The following is a 7,931-nucleotide window of genomic DNA, read 5'->3' as shown; positions in this document are numbered from 1 at the left end:
ATTGAGAGCCTCCCCTGCAGTTCTCCCACTCTGCCACCCTTGACTCTGTCCCCTCCCTTCCCAGAAGGGCTGCAGACCTCCTCCCTCCCCCTCTCTGCACCAATCTGGCCTTCTTTGTTCCTAAAAGAATTCTCTTGCACACTGTTCTCTCAACCAGGGCTGGAAAGCAGGCCTGGACGGGGTGAGGGGCCCAGGGTCCTGAAGCCCAGAGCCCAACCCAGGCCTGGGTGCAGAGAGGAGCAGAACAGATATTTAATAAATGCAGGAAAGAGCAGGCGTATCAACGGATGATTCTGCCTCCTTCAGGGTGTGGAGGGAAAAAGATTTCCCTTCTAAAATGTCCAGGAAAGGGAATTCCCTGGTGGTCCAGTGGTTAGGACTCAGCACTTTCATTGCTGTGGCCCGGGTTCAATCCCTGGTCAGGGAACTAAGATCTTGTAAGACACGTGGCACAGCCAAAAAAAAAAAGAACATCCAGGGAAAAGGTTTAGGAAAGGGAGATGAAGAATATTCCTAACAATGACATCCCCTGTAGTTCCAGTCGATTCTCCAGCAGAATGAGCCTGGGAGGACTTACCTAATGATGGTCCCCCTGCCTCTCCTCTTCTGCCACCTCCCATTCCGTGACACACACACTTCTGTATGTGCACACATGGACATCTGCCCATGTGCGAACACTGCAAATACACCCATACTGTACACATGCACCCAACCCTGAAACAAACACACATGTGCACCCCTCAAATACACATGTGTATATGCCTCAAACACATCCACACAGATATACACACAGCTCTCAGACAAACACACATGCACACCCTGCAGAAACACACAAACTCGTGTGTGCAGCCCTCAAAACAAACTCGCATGGATGCACACACAATTTCCTCTCAAACACACACACATATGGAGACAGATGCACATGCACTTTGCCTACATTTTAGAGGTACACCAGTGACCTTTCCAGGGACCCATGTCCATTCCCAACTTCTACATCCTGCCCTGAAAAGGTGGGGGACTTGATGGTCTATATCCCTATCAATCTTGGCAATAAACACACCACACAGGGGATGATGGCAGGTTGCATCTTCTTTGCTGCAAAGGGGAATGAAGGGGGCCTGGCTTCCCCCAGCCTGGGGATGCAGTCGTTTCAGTAGAAGCTTCAGTCTGGCACCTGCCCTGGGTCCACCCAGCAGAGATAAGAAATCTCTGTATGGATGTGTTTGGGGTAGGGAAGTGGGGACATGGGGAGGTAGGGAAAGTTATTGAATCTTTTCTCCAGAAGAGATTAGGATAGTGCACTAGTCAGGCTAAGCTCATTGCTGTGACAAACAGCCCCCAAATCTCCGTGGATTAGTTCAATCAAAGTTTCAAAGACATGTCTCTCTTCAGTGAGAGATGGCAGGGATGCTCTATTTGATGAAGTATTATTGGGACCCAGATTCCTTCTGTCTTGTTGCTCTGGTGTCCTCCAGGTATTTGGCATATCTTGATTTAGCGGGTGTATGGAAAAGCCAGGAAAGGTTCATATGGAATGCTTTTTATGGGCCATGCCTGGAGATGGCATGCATCACCTCTGCTCACACTCCATAGGCTAGAACACGGTCCCATGGCTACGTCTAATGACAGGAATGCTGGCAAATGTAGTCCAGCTGGGCATCCAGGGAGAAGAGGAGAATGTAGACATTGGTGAGCCCTGCCAGTCTTCATCACACCCAGAATCACACAGCTAATCATGGTGGAATCAGTTTTTTTGACATAGGTCTCCTGATTCCAGAACTGTGCTTGTTCCTTCCAGTACTTTACTTTGAAGCATTAAGCTTTACTAACAGAGCACTGTTCCTTGGTCCTTGTTCTAGGTCTAGAAGTCCTTACATTTATAAGAATATAATGATAATGACAATACTATCTGTTCTATTATGCATGATATCTCATTTAACCCTTATCACCACCCCCTAAGATATGTAGTATAACCCTAGTTTCTAACTGAGCACATTGCAGCTCAGAGAGATTAAGGAGCCTCTCTGAGGTTGTAGGAGAGTGAGAACGTGAGCCTCAGGCTTTCTGGTCCTGGTCTCCCATCTTCCTCCCTTGCTGCCATGGCTCCCCCTAGACATGAGATTTGAGATTAGGTGGGTGAAGCATCAGCCTTCTTTATCCTGTAGAGCAGACACCCTGGTGAAGCTTATGTAGGATGCAAATGGTGTCAGGAGTGGGCAGAGTTCTTGCTGCCTTTCTGCTCTGGGAAGCATCTGGAAAAATGTGAGAGCCTAGGCCATTGTAGCTTAGTTTAGTTGATAACTGTTTACCTGGAGATATTAGAGGCACTGGGATTTGAATTCTGATTATATGATCCTCAGCAAAGTATCCTGGGTTACGAGTCAAAAGACATTCATATGGAAATCCATCCATAGTTAACTGTGTGACTTTGAGCATCTCATGTAGAGTTTCTGGTGTTCAGTATGACCAGCCTCCCTCCCTTGCAAATTGGAAATTGTAGCCACCACCCTCATTCCAGACCCTATAAGGACATCAAGGCTCCCAGTTGGTTTCCCCAACACCACACAGTTTCTCTTCAAATCCTTCCTGCCCATCCCTGACAGAGTAACTTTCTTAATCACACACACATTTCATCATGTCTTTTTTCTACTCAGCAACTTTCACGACTATCATAAAGTCCAAACTCCTTAGTCAGCCCTCATATTTCTTTATACTCTGCCCCGAGATTACTGGTCCAGATGGAGCACCCTTGACTACCCTAAATATCTCAAATTCTCCTGCCATGCTGCCCTGTTCCTCTCCCTGAATCCCCTTCTCTGGGTGGCCTTCATTGCCAGCCTACCTGTTGTCACCTAAAATATACCTCCCTTAATCACCCCATATAATCTTCACTCTTACATCATCGCATTTGTGCCCTCAGGCAATGTTTGGAGAGGAGGTACCCTGGGTGCCTTGGTCTTATGGGAATGTTTCTTATTTTCTTCAGCAGATTGCCAGCCTCCTCAGAGTGAGAGCTAAGTCTTGTACAATTTGTCCCCTTGGATACAACAGCCCTTGGACAATAGTTTTTGAGTGAAAAAAATAGTCAAAAGATAGCAAAGACTTTCAGGGATACGCAAATGAAAACTTATCTTAGGAACCTCATTAAAGTTTTTTGGACTCTTTTCTGCCAGCCAGGGATCATGGGGCAGCTCCCACACCTTGGAGGGCTGGTAACCTCCTTGGGTTTATCTGCAAGAGTTTATGGCTGGGACCTCAAATCAGAGACTTGGGGCACTTTGGGTTGTGTTTCTTTGCCCACTAGTCGGGGAGGGGATAAGACCAGTCCTCCAACAGGCTGACCTGTCAGGTAGAAGCGAGCTGGTGTGTGCATTTGGGGAACATCTCAAATTGAGCTCTTTTGGCTTTGCTGCCCACACTCAGCCCCTCCACACCAGGCCAAACTGTAGGCTGAAGCCAGTGGAGAAAGTAATAGATTGGAAGCACGATGCTCAGGTTAAATGGGCCGCTTTGTGGAGCTCATCCATAATCCTGCTGGAGCCCAGAGAATAATACGTTAATTAGAGCCAAAGGCAATGCTCCCACCAGCCATCCATCCTGCCTGTGTCTGCAGGGCCATCCCCATGGACACGCCAGCCCATTCCCTTCCCTGAAAGAGATTTATTCATTATCAATATTTGTCTGCAAGAGGGACTAGCGGGGAGGGAATGAGATTCCTAGAGGGATGGGATATGAAAAAGGCAGAGCCAGGCCTGCTGGCAGCTAACAAAGTGGTGTGCTTGGGGGCTGGAGACGGGGTGTTCCCAATTAGGAGGATGAGGCACGTCTACCTGGTTGGACAGGGCAAAGGTGAGCCAAAGGGAGTGAGAAAAAATTCAGTAAATGTGTCTGACAAGGGGTCCTTGTGGGAGTTTTAGCTTGGGACCTCATTTTCTTTAAGCTACAAATGATGGGGAAAGAAGATAAGGAACAGATGAAGCCCATTTATCTAATGTCTACGCTGGTGCTTTCACTTAAAAAGCACTCAGAAAGTGCTTGTTGAGTGAATAAATAAATGACTTTTGTGGCAGCCAGAGGGATAGCATAAGGAGCTCACTGCTGATGAGCAAAGAGAAATAGGAGCCAGAAAGACCAGGAAAGGGTTCTGGGATTTTCACACAGGAGTTCCTTGAAAGAAAGGGAGATATATTTCATTTTTCCTGGATCCCATTTTCTGTGTATCATGTTGAAGTTTGGAGAAAATGGGAGAAGACTGGCTCTCCCCAAGATAGTATGGCAGCCTGCAGAGGGGAGAAGTCTACAGGTCAGAGACTGCAAAGGACCGGCCGGGTAGTGGCCCACTGACCAAAGCTCCAGGGAGAACGAGAGGGGGTGAGCAGAGGGATGCAAAGTCACTGCTTCTCAGATTGTCTCATAAGAGGGACACGCAGAATTAGCGCCCCTTCTCAGTGGCTCTGCGGCCCAGATGGGGAAAGGGGAGGTGGCGGGTGGTGACTTGCCCAGAATCCCACAACTAGTGTATGCCAGCATTGTGCTGTTCAAGGGGTGAACAGCATCCCATCACCCAGGGCCTTGTTGGAAATGCAGAAGCACGGGCAGCACCCCAGAACTACTGAATCCAAATATGCGTTTTAACAAGATCCTCATGTGATTTCTATACACACCAAAGTTTGAGAAGCAAGTCAGCTACATCGCGTGCCTAGTTCTTAGGGGCACCACATGGTGTCTTAGGGAGAGTGTGGTGGATTGGATGTTCTAGTGCTGACTCTCCATTAATTGGCTGGGGGAGTTGAGGGAAATCGCTTAGTCTCTTTGGGCCTTAGTTTACACTTCTTGTTTTTTTTTAAAGAAGTATAGTTGATGTACAGTGTTGCGTTAGTTTCAGGTATACAGCAAAGTGATTCAGTTATACATACATATATATACATATATATATGTTCTTTTTCAGATTCTTTTCCATTATACATTATTACAAGATATTGAATATAGTTTCCTGTGCTATACAGTAGGTCCGTGTTGTTTATCTATTTTATATAGATTACTCATTTTTTTTTTTTTTTTTTTTTTTTTTGCGGTACGCGGGCCTCTCACTGTTGTGGCCTCTCCCGTTGCGGAGCACAAGCTCCGGACACGCAGCCTCAGCTGCCATGGCTCACGGGCCCAGCCGCTCCGCGGCATGTGGGATCTTCCCGGACCGGGGCACGAACCCGCGTCCCCTGCATCGGCAGCCGGACTCTCAACCATTGTGTCACCAGGGAAGCCCAGATTACTCATTTTTAATGTGAGAGGATTGAAGCAGATCAGTGACTTAAACTTTAGCCATCATCAGGATCACCTGGAACGAAAGGCTGGTTCCTGGGTGCCACCCTGAGTTTCTGTGTAGGGCCTGAGAATTTGCATTTCTAAGAGGTTCCTGGACCATGATTATACGGCTGGTCTGGGGAGCCCACCTTGAGAACTACTTGACTAGATGATTTCTAAGGTTCCTTCTTACTCAGATATTCTGTGGGATTCCCATCCCCAGTTTGTAAGCTTCCTCCTCCCAGTGGCATCGACCGGTCCCCTGTTGTTTCTCACTTCCCCTCCTTCTCCAGGTATTTAATGTCGTTTTCCCAGCACACCGGGGACCAATGAGCTGTCTTATAAAATGCATGGAAGGTAATACAGGCAAAGTATTATCCGCAAGATTTAAGAAGAGTCCGACAAAATACAGCAATAAAACCTGGAAATAACTATCCATTTCCTACAACAAAATGTCTCATTTCCGAGTCCATAAACGTTCCCCCTCCAGATCCCCAGACCCATCTGTTTTGTAAGCATGTTTAATTATTATCACCATAAAGTCTCTTTCTATACCTAATGTCATTATCGGGGACCAAAATAATATCAGGTAAAGGAGGGGGATGGAGAGGGAGGCTTGCTCACCACAAACTCAGACTGTTTTTTTAAAGAGAGAGAAATAGGCACATGGGAAGATAACGATTCTTTATAGTGATATTATACTTCCTGTGGAGGCTTTGGGGACAGCTTTGCAAATAAGACTGAACTGGCTCATCTCAAAGTAAAGAGTGGTTTCCAACCTTGGACAGAGGATTTAGGTCCTATTGGGAACTAGGAATTAGGATCACCTTGCTTCCGCTGCCACCATCTTCAGATTCTCTGGAGGCCCTGAGGACATGACTTCCCATCCAGAGGTATTCCCAAAGCCAGTTTTTTCCTTTCCTTCCTTTTGTACTTCCGCTGGAGGAAAAAAAAAAAGTTTACAGAGCTACTCTGAGATAATGGCCAGCTGGTAGTTCAGAGTAAATTCAGGACTAGTGTCTTTGTGTCCTGCCTCCGTGACTTGAGTAAATGGATGAAGTGATGGACAAATGGATAAGGTACAGACGATGACAGGACCTGTTATTACAGGAGGAGGAGAACGTATTCCTTCTCTTTTTATGTCTCATTTCTGATGGGGTGCAGGACCAAATAAGGACCAATGAGACATTACTGCCAGGCTGATTTTGATTTACCTTATTATTAGCAAAATAGCAGTCTGACCATGAGAGCTGTCCAAATGGAAGTGCACTCTTTGCCCAAGGGGTGAGTTTTCCATCATTGGAGATTTTCAAACAGAGCCTGGGAAACTTTCCCCATGAGTCTAATCTAGGAGGTTGATGTATTAGGTACGAAAGAGGGGTGGGGGCGATGAGAATATTTATTGAGCATTTACTGTGTGCCCAACTCTTTATATAATCTCGTTTAATCCACTCACCAAACCCATGAGGTAGATGCTCTTACTCCTATTTTAAAAATACAGCAAGCAAGTTCAGAGATTCATGGAACTCGTCCATGCCACCCAGCTAGTAAGAGGTGGAGCTAGGATGCAAACCAGCTCTGTCTGCTCCAAAGTTCATCTTCCTTCTACGGCGACTGGAGATACCACGCTAAGCTTCACATTCTTTAGTGCACTCAGCGGAACAGAACTTGACATGCCTGACTTGGGAAAACATGGGCTGCTGCCACTGCTGGCTGAGACATTGGTCTATTTTCTGGATCCGTCACTGAGAATTCAAAGCTCTCTTAAGAGGGCCTGTTGTGGGAAGTGACTGTTTTCAAGGCAATTCTCTTTGGGTTCGAATTGTTTTGTCAAGCTGCTCTTGCACCTTCTCATCTGCAGATTTGCTTGCCTGCCAGGATCCTGAATCAACGTGATGGTTTCGGGCTTTCATTCTCTGATCTGGGAATCCATATGTGCTGTGGTCCCTTCATTTCCCTCCCCGCTCTGCGGAATGGGCCCCCGTCTCCTACTCTCACACTGACTACATTCAGGGCCGCCTGGAGGAGCATTTCAGCCGGGCAGGGGCAGATGGCAGGGGCTGCAGACTGCCCGGCTGTCACTAATTTCTACTGATGAGAGAATCCCCAAGGGGCTGGTAGTGCAGTCTGGGCAAGACTGAAAAGTTGGACTGATGTGCTCTCTGAAGCCTCTTGGCAGCCTCTGGAGGCAGCTTCGTGTGTCTGTGTTTCCCTCCTGTTTCTGTCCCTTGTTCTCATGCCAACCTTCTTTGGGTGCCCACCAGATCCCTTCCATTCCCTGTCTCTCATCTCTCTTTGTAACCGCATGACGGGGACTCCTTGCCCATGTGCTGTGGGAGCGGGTGATGAAACGGGGCCGTAATCAACTTGTCTGCCGGTGTCAGGCCACCACCTTTCCTCTCTGAAGTCCACCCCTTTCCTTTGCCTCTGCTTGCCTTTGCCTCTAGTTCCTTCCAATCCAGCTTAATATCATGCCAGGGTCACCCCAGCTAGAGAAGGGCGCCAGCCAGGCCTCTGGGAGGGCGTCTGCTTCTGCTGATAAGTACCCCGTCTTTCTCCTACCCTTCGGTGGGGCAGAGATGCCCTCCCCCAGGAGCTATGGAATTAAAGTAGGGAGCTGGGCTTTGGCA

General features: G+C 47.5%; 1 non-coding gene across 1 annotated transcript; it reads left to right on the top strand.

Moving 5' to 3' along the window:
- The first annotated feature begins 355 nt into the window (after positions 1-355).
- On the top strand, positions 356-427 carry TRNAE-UUC (transfer RNA glutamic acid (anticodon UUC)). Its single transcript has one exon. It is a non-coding gene; the product is annotated as a tRNA-Glu (tRNA).
- The last annotated feature ends 7,504 nt before the right edge of the window (positions 428-7,931 follow it).

Source organism: Globicephala melas, chromosome 8 (genome assembly GCF_963455315.2).
Source record: "Globicephala melas chromosome 8, mGloMel1.2, whole genome shotgun sequence".
Lineage (NCBI taxonomy): Eukaryota > Metazoa > Chordata > Mammalia > Artiodactyla > Delphinidae > Globicephala > Globicephala melas.
This window is presented reverse-complemented; position numbering and strand designations above follow the sequence as displayed.